The 16,484-nt window shown below is 44.0% G+C and overlaps 1 protein-coding gene across 1 annotated transcript in view; it reads left to right on the top strand.

The window, feature by feature from the left end:
- Nucleotides 1-16,484, top strand: part of LOC133555229 (protein SOGA1-like) — a 229,333-nt gene that overhangs the window by 1,841 nt on the left and 211,008 nt on the right.

Genomic DNA, 16,484 nt, shown 5'->3' with positions numbered 1-16,484 from the left:
TGTAGTGTTTTAATTATTGTCTTGCGCTCCTATTTTGGTGGCTTTTCCCTGTTTTTTGGTATTTTCCGGTTGCATTTTGACGTCTTCCCTTTGAGCGCTACTCCCCGCGTCTGCTTTGTTTTAGCAGTCAAGAATATTTCAGTTGTTGCTATCTTTATTTGTGTGGACAGTGTTGATTGTAATGTTATGTACGGATTAGAGATGCGCGGATAGGCAATTATATCATCCGCAACCGCATCACCAAAGTCGTCGTCCACCCGCCGTCCACCCGAACCAACATTTTATCAAAACCGCAACCGCCCGCCATCTGCCCGTTGAATTACATCAAAGGTCGGCCACCTTTACCTCTCAAAGAGCTATTTAAACCCGTTTCACAGAGTAAAGAAGTAAATGGGAGCCGCTAACGTTCTAGCGAATATCCAATGATGTTCATCCTGATGACAAAGTGTGTGCTGTGAAGCCATTGCCTTTGACACCTACAACATCACGTACAAATCGAATGTTAGTCCAGCAACGTGTTGTATGCAGCTTCCGCAATCACACCTACAATATTGAAAGGCATACTGGGAGACACAGAGTACACTGATGGTTGTGATATAAACAATTTTAACACTCTTACGAATATACGCCACGCTCTGAAGCCACACCAAACAAGAATGACAAACACATTTCGGGAGAACATCCGTACAGTAACACAATAAAAACGCAACACAACAAATACCCAGAATCCTTTGCATCCGTGACACTTCCTGAATATACGGTGTGGCGCAGTGGGAGAGTGGCCGTGCGGAACCCGAGGGTCCCTGGTTCAAATCCCACCTAGTACCAACCTCGTCACGTCCGTTGTGTCCTGAGCAAGACACTTCACCCTTGCTCCTGATGGGTGCTGGTTAGTGCCTTGCATGGCAGCTCCCTCCATCAGTGTATGAATGTGTGTGAATGGGTAAATGTGGAAGTAGTGTCAAAGCGCTTTGAGTACCTTGAAGGTAGAAAAGCGCTATACAAGTACAACCCATTTATTTATTTATCTTACGCCCCCTCTCCCCCAACCCCCGGGGTTTGCAGCAAGCGGGGTGTATAAAATAATCAGGAAATGTTACGGATACAAAGGATTATGGGTATTTGTTGTGTTGTGTTACTGTGAGGATGTTCTCCCGAAATGTGTTTGTCATTCTTGTTTGGTGTGGCTTCACAGCGTGGCGCATATTACTAAGAGTGTTAAAATAGTTTGTATCACAACCATCAGTGTACTCTGTGTCACCCAGTATGCCTTGCAGTCGTGTGCGTGTGTCATGCTGTAGAAGGCGACAAAGCCAATGTCTTCATAGCACGCCCTAGTACTTATTAATTGGGTGACTGCCGGCAGTCATTCTAGAGAATGTTTGCGTCTCCTATTGTCTTCTTCGCTTTGTGACACGGGTCCTAAATGGCTCTTTGAATGGTAAAGGATACCGAACCCTGAACCATGTATATCAAATGTTTCCGGATAGTTCAACCGCCACCCGCCCGTATCTAATTAAAATCGATTTTTTCATCATGTCACCCGCCCGACCCGCGGTTTAGCCGCGGACTCCGTGGATGAGACCGCAAACCGCGCATCTCTAGTACGGATGCACTTTGTGGACGCAGTCTGCTGCTTCACACGCTTTAAGTCTTTGCTGTCGTCCAGCATTCTGTTTTTTGTTTACTTCGTCACCAGTTCAGTTTTAGTTTCGTTCTGCATAGCCATCCCTAAGCTTTAATGCCTTTTTGTAGGGGCACTCACCTTTTGTTTATTTTTGGTTTAAGCATTACACACCTTTTTACCTGCACCCTGCCTCCCGCTGTCGTTTGCATATTGTGATTACGTCTAACCATCGTCATCTCACGCGACATGTTCCTGACATCTACAAATACAAAGCAATTACCGTATTTCCTTGAATAGCCGCCGAGGCGCTAATTAATTTAAAACCTCTTCTTACTCCTGCGCTTATTTGAAGCATGCGGTAAAAGTAAGCATGCGCTAATAATTTTAAAACCTTTTCTCACCCCTGCGCTTACCAATGGCATGCAGTAAAAAATTGAGTGTGATAAAAAAAAAAAAAATCCTGCATCTGCGGCCCAGTGGTTGGGGACCACTGCTCTACAGCATGTCATCGCGCCCACTTTTACACCATGCTGTCTGGGTGCATTTCGCTGCTTATCATACGAGATTACAATGCATACTAGCTCAACCGCCATACCTTTTACACTGACGGTTGTGATATAAACAACTTTAAAACTCTTAATAATATGCGCCACACTCTGCGAACCCACACCAAGCACATTTCTGGAGAGCATTGGCTCTGTGGCATATTATAAACGCAGCATAGGGATTACCCATAATGCCGTGTATCTGTGACTCTTGGATATATTATACACGCGCCCCCTCTCTCCGTGGGTTCGTTGAGGTGGGCTGGGTTGGGGGGCGCGTGTAGCCAATACTCTCCAGAAATGTGTTTGTTATTCCTATTTGGTGTGGGTTCACAGAGTGTGGCGCATATTAGTAAGAGTGTTAAAATTGTTTTACATTAGTGTGATCTGTACGGCTGTGGAACAAGACCCCTGGTTTACACACAATAAAGGCAAAAAAAAAAAACCTCTGCAAATTTTGAAAATAACAGTAGGGGAATCGTCGTTCATGATGTCACGAATTTGACCCGGCGGTAAAAGTAAGCAGGCAGTAATTCAAGGCAGTCGAATATTATATGCCCGGCGGCTATTTAAGGAAATACAGTAGATATGAGCTTATTGAAGACAATAACATAGTTACTCTGCTGAGCTCGAGACAGCCCCGACACTCAACAACAACACATTATTTGCGGATTATGATTACAGGTTTGCAAAAAAATATTTTTAACCCAAATAGGTGAAACAACATAATTTCCCACAGCCCACCAGACTTTATCTCACGGCGGCACAGTGGTAGAAAAACACTGAATTAGAGTCATTTCCATTATCATTGAGATTGACCCACCCTGGGGTGTTCCCAGAGACATTACATCCCACTAAAACCCATAAGATCAGCCATTTAATATTATGGCCTGTCTGTTTTCAGGGATCCTCAAAGGCACTTCGGCTTTCTATCATGAGGAAACTCCTTAAGATACTTCAGTTGCTCCAGACATGCTTCTTCTGTTTGGATGCCATCCAAGGCTAATAACCGCAAGGACATTGATAGTATAAGTAGTAGCACATGAGTAAAATCTTGCAGATAAGGACCTGCTCTGCATGCCTTATAAATACCTCTAAAGCTTACCAATCATTTCATGAGCATTATTTCTACTGGCTGTTAAATGAAGCACGTTTTATACTACTTTGTGTATCTGCAGGTTCGAAAACTGCAATACATATGGAACCGTTAGCCTTAAGAGTAATGGATTGCTGAAAGTGGTCGATGACATTAACATTTCTCTGCTAGACACCCAATACTTGTCAGGGATGGATCGCAGAGGGCGATTAACTGACGGAACTCCCGAGATTCTGTGTTTTTTCAAAGGTCTCATATGTTGGCTCATTTTAAAAATAAGTCTCAGAGGTCCCACATTGTGGTTAAAAAGTTAAAGTTGAAGTACCAATGATTGTCACACACACTAGGTGTGGCAAAATTATTCTCTGCATTTGACCCATCACCCTTGATGACGCCCTGGGAGGTGAGGGGAGCTGTGAGCAGCAGCGGTGGCAGCCCCCGGGAATCATTTTTGGTGATTTAACCGCCAAATCCTACCATTGATGCTGAGTGCCAAGCAGGGAGGTAATGGGTTACATTTTTATAGTCTTTGGTATGACTCGGCCGGGGTTTGAACTCATGGCTGGGGTCGGCTACACAAAATGTTGAAAGAACCATATCGGACCAAAAATACAAAAAAGTAATCGGTCTGGAGCCTCAAAAACATTTAAAGACTTATATAAGTGTTATAATGATTGCAACACATGTGGATATATTAGCCTAAGATTGTGGATGGCTACCAAAAGCGCCTTAATGCAGTTAAAGGCCTACTGAAATGAGATTTTCTTATTTAAACGGGGATAGCAGGTCCATTTTATGTGTCATACTTGATCATTTCGGTGAAAGGATTTAGTAGAGAACATCGACGATAAAGTCCGCAACTTTTGGTCGCTAATGAAAAAGCCTTGACGATGTGCGCGTGACGTCACGGGTTGTAGGGCTCCTCACATCCTACCATTGTTTATAATCATAGCCACCAGCAGCAAGAGCTATTCGGACCGGGAAAGCGACGATTTCCCCATTAATTTGAGCGAGGATGAACGATTCGTGGATGAGGAAAGTTAGAGTGAAGAACTGGAAAAGAAAAAAAAAGCGACGACTCCGGGCGGCGGCAGTGGGAGCGTTTCAGATGTAATTAGACACATTTACTAGGATAATTCTGGAAAATCCCTTATCTGCTTATTGTGTTAATAGTATTTTAGTGAGATTATAAAGTCATACCTCAAAGTCGGATGGCTGCGGTGAACGCCAGTGTCTCTGAGACTCCTAGGTACTTGAACTCCTCCATCTGGGGCAGGGCCTCCTCCCCAAACCGGAGATGACAGTCCACCCTTTTCCTCAATGAATGGATGGATTAAAATGCATGAGAATGTTTTATGGCGCTAAAATGAATCTGCGAGCCGGATGCAGTCATCAAAAAAGCCACAACTGGCGCTGGTGCCATAGGTTCCCTACCCCTGCCCTAGAGACATGACTAATTCTTGAAAATCCCTTATCAGCTTATTGTGTTAATAGCATTTTAGTGAGATTATAAAGTCATACCTCAAAATCGGATGGCTGCGGTGAACGCCAGTGTCACTGAGAGAAGCCGAGGAGCCAAGATCACAGCTGCATTTTTGACAGCTACAGGGTCCCATAATCCACTCAAGTCTCCAGTAAGAGCCGACTTAATGTCACATTTTTCCCATCCAAAAACTTGCTGGTTGACGTAGAGAAACATGTTCGCTTGACCGCTCTGTGTTAAAGCTTCACAACAAACAAAGAAACACCGGCTGTGTTTCGGTGCTGAAAGGCAGCTGCAATCCACCGCTTTCCACCAACAGCATTCTTCTTTGACGTCTCCATTATTAATTGAACAAATTGCAAAAGATTCAGCAACACAGATGTCCAAATTACTGTGTTATTATGCGATGAAAAGAGACTACTTTTAGCTGTTCGTGGTGCTGGGTTAATATGTCCGCTACAATCCGAGACGTCACATTCCGCGACGTTTTCAACAAGAAACTCCGCGGGAAATTTAAAATTGTAATTTAGTAAACTAAAAAGGTTGTATTGGCATGTGTTGCAATGTTAATATTTCCATCCATCCATCCATTTTCTACCGCTTATTCCCTTTCGGGGTCGCGGGGGTCGCTGGCGCCTATCTCAGCTACAATCGGGCGGAAGGCGGGGTACACCCTGGACAAGTCGCCACCTCATCGCAGGGCCAACACAGATAGACAGACAACATTCACACTCACATTCACACACTAGGGACCATTTAGTGTTGCCAATCAACCTATCCCCAGGTGCATGTCTTTGGAAGTGGGAGGAAGCCGGACTTGTGTGGTCGGTAGTAGTGGCTTTCAGTAGGCCTTTAAACTTGCCAAGAGACGTGTAAACAAATATTAACATTGCTGTATGTATACTTTTGACCCAGCAGATTTGCTCACATTTTCAGTAGACCCATAATAAATTAATAAAAGAACCAAACTTCATGAATGTTTTTTTGTAACCAAGTATGTGCTCCAATCACTCTATCACAAAAAATCAGAGTTGTACAAATGATTGGAAACTCAAGACAGCCATGACATTTAAAGGGGAACATTATCAGCAGACCTATGTAAGCGTCAATATATACCTTGATGGTGCAGAAAAAAGACCATCAATTTTTTTAACCGATTTCCGAACTCTAAATGGGTGAATTTTGGCGAATTAAACGCCTTTCTGTTTATCGCGCTGGAGGCGATGACGTCAGAATGTGACGTCGCCGAGGTAACACACCCACCATTTTCATTTTCAACACATTACAAACACCGGGTCTCAGCTCTGTTATTTTCCGTTTTTTGGACTATTTTTTGGAACCTTGGAGACATCATGCCTCGTCGGTGTGTTGTCGGAGGGTGTAACAACACTAACAGGGAGGGATTCAAGTTGCACCACTGGCCCGAAGATGCCAAAGTGTCTGCCGCCAGACCCCCATTGAACGTGCCAGAGTGTCTCCACATTTTACCGGCGATGCTAAGACAGACATGGCACAGAGATGTATGGATAACCTGCAGATGCATTTGCAACGATAGTCAACAAAATCACAAAGGTGAGTTTTGTTGATTTTGACTGCCAGCTAATCGATGCTAACATGCTACGCTAATCGATGCTAACATGCTATTCACCTGGCATGGCACAGAGATGTATGGATAACCTGTAGATGCATTTGCAACTATATTACGTTTCCTTCCACCCACATTTAATGCGAAACAAACACTTACCAATCAACGGATTTAAGTTGCTCCAGTGTCAAAAGATGCGAAAGTCCTGATCGTTTGGTCCGCACATTTTACCGGCGATGCTAACGCAGTTATTCGGCCATGCTATGGCTATGAATAGCGTCAATAGCTATTCGCTCAATAGCTTCAGTTTCTTCTTCAATACTTTCATACCTCAACCATCTGTTTCAATACATGCGTAATCTGTTGAATCGCTTAAGTCGCTGAAATCCGAGTTTGATTCCGAGCTAATGTCGCTATATCTTGCTGTGGTATTCCCATTGTTTGTTTACATTGGCAGCACTGTGTGACGTCACAGGGAAATGGCCAGTGTCTTCGCAGAGAGACGAAAATAAGGCACTTTAAAGCTTTATTTAGGGATATTCCGAAACCGGTAAAATTTTGAAAAAAACTTCAAAAGATACAACAAGCCACTGGGAACTGATTTTTATTGTTTTTAACCCATTTGAAATTGTGATAATGTTCCCCTTTAAGTTCTTTACAAGTGTATGTAAACTTTTGACCACGACTGTATTCCTGGTGGACCGTCCTTACAAAGTCACTTAATTGAAGACATTTAATCATTTAATTGTTACAGTCAGAAAACAACAACGAGTTACTAGTATCTCATAGAAGTAAAACGTGTTGGTTTACTTGCAGCCATTATAGCTCGGACTTACATGAGAGTTAAATTCCCCCGTGGGAGTCCTGGTACTGAAATGGGGGTTGTTGTTGTTGCAGCTGTGAGGAACACCTGCTTGGTACAGCTGAACATCAAAACCAAATGGTATCAATGGGATCCTTCTGTACCAGCAGTACACATGCATTACTAGTCCATTTATGACTTGTTTATGTATGTTTATCCTGAAATGCAGGAGATTTATCAAGGTTTGACTCTCCAGCTCAGGGGTCGGGAACCTTTTTGGCTGAGGGAGCCAAAAAGGCAACTATTTTAAAATGTATTTCCGTAAGAGGCATAACATTTTTTTTTTAACACTGAACACATCTAAACGCGTGCATTTTTAAGTAAGACCAACATTTCTAGAGTATAATAGGTCTCTTATTCTTTGGAATAACATTGCTATTCTGAAGCTAACTGTGGAGGGGGCGTGGCCCGCGGGCCTGCAGCGAACTGGGGTGTGCCAGGACCGGCCTCGAAATCAGCGAGAGCTGCGTAGATCGCCCACCTGAGCCTTGTTATCTAATCACCTGTCGCTCTGTTATAAGCAGCAGCCAGGAGGAGAGACGGGGTAGGGGCTGGAGCCAGAGAGTGAGCGAGAACGACAGAGAAAAAGACAATTGCTGGAAAGCAACTGAGAGACTTATTGAAAAATAAAACAATAGCGTAACCCTGAAACAAGCTCTCATGTCGGTGCTTGGTGGTCTGAAGAACCCCCAGGAGGACAAGCCCGACACTAACGTTTAATAAATAAATAACTTCTTAACGCAACTTCTTGAACAGGTGCGGTAGTAAACGGATGGATGGACTAAAAATGCATGAGAATGTTTTATGTTTTGAACATTATTTTTAACACTTATTACAAGTGGAATTATTCATTACTTATGTTAAGCAATGTCAGCTCAGATTTATCCGAGAGCCAGATGCAGTCATCAAAAGAGCCACATCTGGCTCTAGAGCCATAGGTTCCCTACCCCTGCTCCAGCTGATGCTTAAATGTCTAATGCTACTATTTATTAGGCTCTACTCCTTTCAAATCCCAGCTTTAAATTTGGAAAAAACCTTCCTCTAGAACAGGGGTCGGGAATCTTTTTGGATGAGAGAGCCCATTACGAAGACAATTTTTGTTTTTTAATATGTCAAAATGTACCGTTCATAATAATACTAAACTGTAGGGCAGTAACCTTAACCTGTTTTGAGCTAAGGCCCATGATGAAGAAAATACAGAGGCACACCACTAGCAGAAAAGGTTGAAAAACGAAACTCCACAAGGTTGTCGTGCCTTATTTTGAATTTGTTGTTGTTTTCCTGTGTGTAGTACTTAAGTTCCTGTCTCGCGCCGTTATCTTGGTGACACTTCCTTCCTGTTTTGTTGGTGTTTTCCCGTAGCAGCTTCACTTTGAGTGGTATTGCCTGACCTGCTTTGTGTTAGCAATTTAGTATTTAAGTCGTGCAGACGCTATGCTTCTTTGTGGGGATATTATTGATCGTAATTTCATGTACGTACTTTGTGGACGCCATCTCTGCTCCACACGCTGTAAGTCTTTGCTGTCGTCCAGCATTCTGTTTTTAGTTTACTTTGTAGCAAGTTCAGTTTTACTTTTATTTTGCATAGCCATCCCTATGCTTCATTGCCTTTTCCTTTCCCTTTTGTTCTTTTTTGGTTTAATCATTACATACCTTTTAGCCTGCACACCGTCTCCCACTGTGCTCTGCATATTGGGATCACGACAAACCATCCTCGACGCATTCCGACTTCTACAAAGCATTGAACTGCCTGCTGCCACCTACTGATGTGGTGTATTACATGGAGTGGAGGTTGCCCTCCCATGGGTCCTCCAGACCAGAGTTTTTCAACATTTTTTGCGTTGGAAAAACCCATAGTCACACCACCAGCAGAAATCACTAAAAAAACAAAACTCAGTTGGGAGTAAAAAGTCGTCGTCGCAATTGTTGGATATGACTTTAAAGCATAACCAAGCATGCATCACTATAGCTCTTGTCTCAAAGTAGGTGTACTGTCACCACCTGTCAAATCACGCCCTGACGTATTTTGAGTTTATTGCAGTTTTCTTGTGTGTAGTGTTTTACTTCTTGTCTTGCGCCTCTATTTTTTGGGGGGTATTTTCCTGTAGCGGTTTCATGTCTTCCTTTGAGCGATATTTCTCGCATCTACTTTGTTTTAGCAATCAAGAATAGTTCAGTTGTTTTCACCCTGTGATGAGGTGGCGACTTGTCCAGGGTGTACTCCGCCTTCCGCCCGATTGTAGCTGAGATAGGCTCCAGCTCCCCCGTGACCCCAATAGAAAATGGATGGATTATCCTTCTTTGTGGGGACATTGTTGATAGTCATGTTCGGATGTACTTTGTGGACGCCGTCTTTGCTCCGCAGTAAGTCTTTGCTGTCGTCCAGCATTCTGGTTTTGTTTAATTCGTAGTTCAGTTTTAGTTTTGTTCCGCATAGCCTTCCCTAAGCTTCAATGCCCTTTCTTAGGCACACTCACTTTTTGTTTATGTTTTTGTTTAAGCATTAAATACCTTTTTTACCTGCACGCTGCCTCCTGCTGTTTCCAATATCCATCCATCCATCTTCTTCCGCTTATTCGAGGTCGGGTCGTGGGGGCAGCAGCCTAAGCAGGGAAGACCAGACTTCCCTCTCCCCAGTCACTTCGTCTAGCTCTTCCCGGGGGATCCCGAGGCGTTCCCTGGCCAGTCTGGAGACATAGTCTTCCCAACGTGTCCTGGGTCTTCCCCGTGGCCTCCTACCAGTTCTACGTGCCCTAAACACCTCCCTAAGGAGGCGTTCGGGTGGCAACCTGACCAGATGCCCGAACCACCTCATCTGGCTCCTCTCCATGTGGAGGAGCAGCGGCTTTACTTTGAGTTCCTCCCGGATGGCAGAGCTTCTCACCCTATCTCTAAGGGAGAGACCCGCCAAACTCATTTCGGCCGCTTGTACCCGTGATCTAATCCTTTCGGTCATGACCCAAAGCTCATGTCCATAGGTGAGGATGGGAATGTAGATCGACCGGTAAATTGAGAGCTTTGCCTTACGGCTCAGCTCCTTCACCATAACGGATCGGTACAACGTCCGCACTACTGAAGACGCCGCACCGATCCGCTTGTCGATCTCACGATCCACTCTTCCCTCACTCGTGAACAAGACTCCTAGGTACTTGAACTCCTCCACTTGGGGCAGGGTCTCCTCCCCAACCCGTAGATGGCACTCCACCCTTTTCCGGGCGAGAACCATGGACTCGGACTTGGAGGTGCTGATTCTCATTCCGGTCGCCTCACACTCGGCTGCGAACCGATCCAGTGAGAGCTGAAGATCCTGGCCAGATGAAGCCATCAGGACCACATCATCTGCAAAAAGCAGATACTTAATCCCAGGGCCACCAAACCGGAACCCTTCAATGCCTTGACTGCGCCTAGAAATTCTGTCCATAAAAGTTATGAACAGAATCGGTGACAAAGGGCAGCCTTGGCGGAGTCCAACCCTCACTGGAAATGTGTTTGACCTACTGTGCCGGCAATGCGGACCAAGCTCTGACACTGATCGTACAGTGTTTCCAATATCTACAAAGCACATTTCGGCCGTTTATACCCGTGATCTTGTCATTTCGGTCATAACCCAAAGCTCATGACCATAGGTGAGGATGGGAACTTAGATAGACCGGTAACCTGAGAGCTTTGCCTTCCGGCTCAGCTCCTTCTTCACCACAACAAATCGATACAACGTCCGCATTACTAAAGACGCCCCACGGATCCACCTGTCGATCTCACGATCCACTCTTCCCTCACTCGTGAACAAGACTCCTGGGTACTTGAACTCCTCCACTTGGGGCAGGGTCTCCTCCCCAACCCGGAAATGGCACTCTACCCTTTTCCTCAATAAATGTATGAGAATGTTTTATGGCGCTAAAATAATCTGCGAGCCAGATGCAGTCATCAAAAAAGCCACATCTGGCTCTGGCGCCATAGGTTCCCTACCCTTGCCCTAGAGACATGACTTAATAGGATAGAAATGTGTGCTTTATTCTCCCCACAGTACGTTACAGAGTAGATGTTTCTAGAGTAGTTGTGAACACCAGACCGTGACGCTCCGTGCAATCTAGCATTTGATTGGTTCGTGTTCGTCTCCTGACTCGCTCACATGACAGAGGAACGTCTTCCCTGTTGTTCTTCCTAGTTGGCTGGCTGTGTGAAAGCGGGTCAGTGGAGCATTTGTCTCTCGCTGCACATTAACTTGTGATTCCCCAGATGTGTGAACTCACATGCTTGCCGTGTCTTCTCCACATGCGTTTCACATCCATTGTTTCCCCCTTTTTGTCCTTACTATTGCCCCATTTCCTGTCTCTTTGGTCCCCATTTCCTGTCTCTTTGGTCCACTATTTTCACCTTTCTTCAATAGATACCCCCTACTAAGTGTTGTTTTTCTCTTCAACTTGGTCCTCTCGGTCTGGGTTGTTTTGTGTGTGAAGTGAAGTGAAGTGAATTATATTTATATAGCGCTTTTCTCTAGTGACTCAAAGCGCTTTACATAGTGAAACCCAATATCTAAGTTACATTTAAACCAGTGTGGGTGGCACTGGGAGCAGGTGGGTAAGGTGTCTTGCCCAAGGACACAACGGCAGTGACTAGGATGGCGGAAGCGGGAATCGAACCTGCAACCCTCAAGTTACTGGCACGACCGCTCTACCAACCGAGCTATGCCGCCCATACATACATATTACAAGTTGTACTTGTAATATGTAAACAAACTGGAAGCAGGGAACAAAAAACAGTAAGCTACAAACATCTAACAAATATAGCTTATCGCTACGCGCCAAAGACACGACACGACAGGAGCGACAATACATGACAATAATCCAGCACTGACTGGAGGACAAAAGCAGGTAAAAATAGGAGCGGGCTGATTGACACCAGGTGTGGCCAGGTGCCAATCGGCCGCAGCTGAGGGGAAAAAGCGCTCAGGGAGAAAAGACAGGAAACCAAGAAAATAAGAGCGCTGACAGGAAATACTACACACAGAGGAAAAAACTAGAACACAAACGCAATTTTCTATACTGAATGGGCTAATTATAACCGCAAGGTATTTTTTTTATTACCCAAATTGCAAAAAGGGCAAAGCATTAATTGGTAGCAGGCAAAAACTGGAAACCGAAGTACATGAGAATGTGGAAATGAAAACGTAACTGTTTTTGACCACGTGGTCCTTGACTATCAACAAGTACATTGAGCAGCACAGGGACAGAACCAATGTTGCATTAAAGGCCTACTGAAATGAGATTTTCTTATTGAAACGGGGATAGCAGGTCCATTCTATGTGTCATACTTGATCATTTCGCGATATTGCCATATTTTTGCTGAAAGGATTTAGTAGAGAACATCGCCGATAAAGTTCGCAACTTTTGGTCGCTAATAAAAAAGCCTTGCCTGTACCGGAAGTAGCAAACGATTTGCGCGTGACGTCACGGGTTGTAGGGCTCCTCACATCCTCACATTGTTTACAATTATAGGCACCAGCAGCTGGAGCGATTCGGACCAAGAAAGCAACAATTTCCCCATTAATTTGAGCGAGGATGAAAGATTCGTGGATGAGGAAAGTTAGAGTGAAGCACAATTTTCCCATCCAAAAACATGTTCGCTTGACCGCTCTGTGTTAAAGCTTCACAACAAACAAAGAAACACAGGCTTTGTTTCAGTGCTAAAGGCAGCTGCAATCCACCGCTTTTCACCAACAGCATTATTCTTTATAGTCTCCATTATTAATTGAACAAATTGCAAAAGATTCAGCAACACAGATGTCCAAATTACTATGTAATTGTGCGATCAAAAGAGACGACTTTTAGCCGTGTGTGGTGCTGGGCTAATATGTCCGCTACAACCCGAGACGTCACAAACACGCCTCATCATTCCGCGATATTTTCAACAAGAAACTCCGCGGGAAATTTAAAATTGTAACCCAGTGTCGAGACCAGGACTATGGTGTGTATTGTTTTCCAAAGGTGCGAAGCGACTGGATCGGACATGGCGTGAAGGTAATGACATCTTTTAATTTTTACACCCAAAAGTACTACAAAAACAAACGGTATAGAAAAAAACTCGCACAAAGGTAGAACTATGGACATAAAACAAAACTTGCAAACTATGGCATGAATAAGGAAAACTTACTTGGAATGAGAAAAGAGCATGAAAAAGAGCAGCATGGATCATCAGCATGAATAAGAAGGGTGTATAGAGGTTGTTGTCGCCAGGCTGACTGCCTGGCAACTGCAGGCTTAAAGGCCTACTGAAATGAGATTTTCTTATTTAAACGGGGATAGCAGGTCCATTCTATGTGTCATACTTGATCATTTCGCGATATTGCCATATTTTTGCTGAAAGGATTTAGTAGAGAACATCGACGATAAAGTTCGCAACTTTTGGTCGCTAATAAAAAAGCTTTGCCTGTACCAGAAGTAGCAGACGATGTGCGCGTGACGTCACTGGTTGTAGGGCTCCTCACATTCTCACATTGTTTACAATCATAGCCACCAGCAGCTAGAGCGATTCGGACCGAGAAAGCGACAATTTCCCCCATTAATTTTGAGCATGGATGAAAGATTCGTGGATGAGGATACTGAGAGTGAAGGACTAGAAGGAAAAAAAAGACGAGGGCAGTGGTTAGCGTTCAGATGTTATTAGACACATTTACTAGGATAATTCTGGAAAATCCCTTATCCAACAAAGCACTAGCCACTCCCCGCACTCATGCTACCGCACCCTCACCTCACTCGCCCACACACTCATCTCACATGCTGTCACATATTAAAGGGCCACACACACACTTACGCTACTCTCGCAACACATGCTAACCCATTTGAAGCGTCACCACCGCATTCAAGCAGCCTTTCCTCGGCGAGTCAGGCAGGGCGGTATGGCTTAGTGGGTAGAGCGGCCGTGCCAGAAACCTGAGAGTTGCAGGTTCGCTTCCCACCTATGGACATCAAAGTCGCTGCCGTTGTGTCCTTGGGCAGGACACTTCACCTTTTGCCCCCGATGCCGCTCACATCGGTGAATGAATGATGAATGAATGATTGGTGGTGGTCGGAGGGGCCGTAGGCCCAAACTGGTAGCCACGCTTCCGTCAGTCTACCCCAGGGCAGCTGTGGCTACTGATGTAGCTTACCACCACCAGGTGTGAATGAATGGTGGCTTCCCACTTCTCTGTGAGCGCTTTGAGTATATCATCCATCCATCCATTATCTACCGCTTATTCCCTTTCGGGGTCACGGGGGACGCTGGCGCCTATCTCAGCTACAATCGGGCGGAAGGCGGGGTACACCCTGGACAAGTCGCCACCTCATCGCAGGGCCAACACAGATAGACAGACAACATTCACACTCACATTCACACACTAGGGCCAATTTAGTGTTGCCAATCAACCTATCCCCAGGTGCATGTCTTTGGAAGTGGGAGGAAGCCGGAGTACCCGGAGGGAACCCACGCATTCACGGGGAGAACATGCAAACTCCACACAGAAAGATCCCGAGCCTGGATTTGAACCCAGGACTGCAGGACCTTCGTATTGTAAGGCAGACGCACTAAGCCCTCTGCCACCGTGAAGCCGCTTTGAGTATATAACAATAGAAAAGCGCGATATAAATCTAATCCATTATTATTATTATTAATATTATAAAGCAATAAGAAATGTTTTTATAGCAGCAGATTTAATTCCAAAAGGCATTAAAAACTAGATTTTGACCCACTTCTATGGTGGAAGAACAATGAGCCCATATATCCTCTTACTGCCAAATTAGCCAGACTAAGGGGGAAAGAAAAGTTAATCTGAGGCTGAGTTGACTTGAAACTGTTTAATGTTGCACTTTTTATATGTAGAATAAAAGTTTTGTCATTTTATTTAATCTGAGCAACAACTTGAGGCAGTTTAATGTTGATTAACGTGTACCCCGATTTAAAAAAGTTGGTCAATTGTGTGGAATGTGTACTGTACTGTGCAATCTACTAATAAAAGTCTCAAACAATCAATCAATCAAAAAAGCACTTTATATGTAGAAAGGTTTTGTTAAGAAACCATTCTGAGCCTTATCTTATTTAGTTTTTATTTTATATATGTTGACCACATTAACCCTGGCAACGGACCCTGTGTGTATATGTATGTTATGCCATTGTTTACAAATTTGGTAAATAAATAACCCAAAAAATGTATATGTTGTTGTTTTCTTACTGTTGCGAAAATGAACCGAACCGTGACCTCTAAACCGAGGTACGTACCGAACCGAATGCCAACCAGTCGTAACACATTCTGAGCCTTATCTTATTTAGTTTTTATTTTATATATGTTGACCAAATTAACCATGGCAACGGACCCTGTGTGTATATGTATGTTATGCCATTGTTTACAAATTTGGTAAATAAATAACCTCAAAAATTTATATTTTGTTGTTTTCTTACTGTTGCGAAAATGAACCCAACCGTGACCTCTAAACCGAGGTACGTACCGAACCGAAATTTTTGTGCACCGTTACACCCCTAATAATAGCCGCACCAGGTTATAAGGCGCACTGTCGATTTTGGAGAAAAGTAAAAGAAGACAAATACAGTATGTATGGTAGCTAGATGTCATTTTCTTGCTACAAACAAGTTCAGTATGTCGTTTCCAAGTAAAAAAAATTTGGTTTCAAACACCGGGGCTAGTTTCAGTTCCACAGGGTTTCGAACAGAGCCAAGGCAAAGACATTATTCCGTATTTGTTATATGAGTTTTTTTATGATACATTTTAGGCACCGGGGCTAGTTTTAGTTCCACAGGGTTTCAAACACCGATGCTAGTTTTAGTTTCAAACACCGGGGCTAGTTTTAGTTCCACAAGGTTTCGAACAGAGCCAAGGCAAAGACATTTTTCCGTATTTGTTATATGAGTTTTTTTATGATACATTTTAGGCACCGGGGCTAGTTTTAGTTCCACAGGGTTTCAAACACCGATGCTAGTTTTAGTTTCAAACACCGGGGCTAGTTTTAGTTCCACAAGGTTTCGAACAGAGCCAAGGCAAAGACATTTTTCCGTATTTGTTATATGAGTTTTTTTATGATACATTTTAGGCACCGGGGCTAGTTTTAGTTCCACAGGGTTTCAAACACCGATGCTAGTTTTAGTTTCAAACACCGGGGCTAGTTTTAGTTCCACAAGGTTTCGAACAGAGCCAAGGCAAAGACATTTTTCCGTATTTGTTATATGAGTTTTTTTATGATACATTTTAGGCACCGGGGCTAGTTTTAGTTCCACAGGGTTTCAAACACCGATGCTA

The sequence above is a fragment of the Nerophis ophidion genome, linkage group LG06 (genome assembly GCF_033978795.1).
Source record: "Nerophis ophidion isolate RoL-2023_Sa linkage group LG06, RoL_Noph_v1.0, whole genome shotgun sequence".
In the NCBI taxonomy this organism is placed as follows: domain Eukaryota; kingdom Metazoa; phylum Chordata; class Actinopteri; order Syngnathiformes; family Syngnathidae; genus Nerophis; species Nerophis ophidion.
This window is presented reverse-complemented; position numbering and strand designations above follow the sequence as displayed.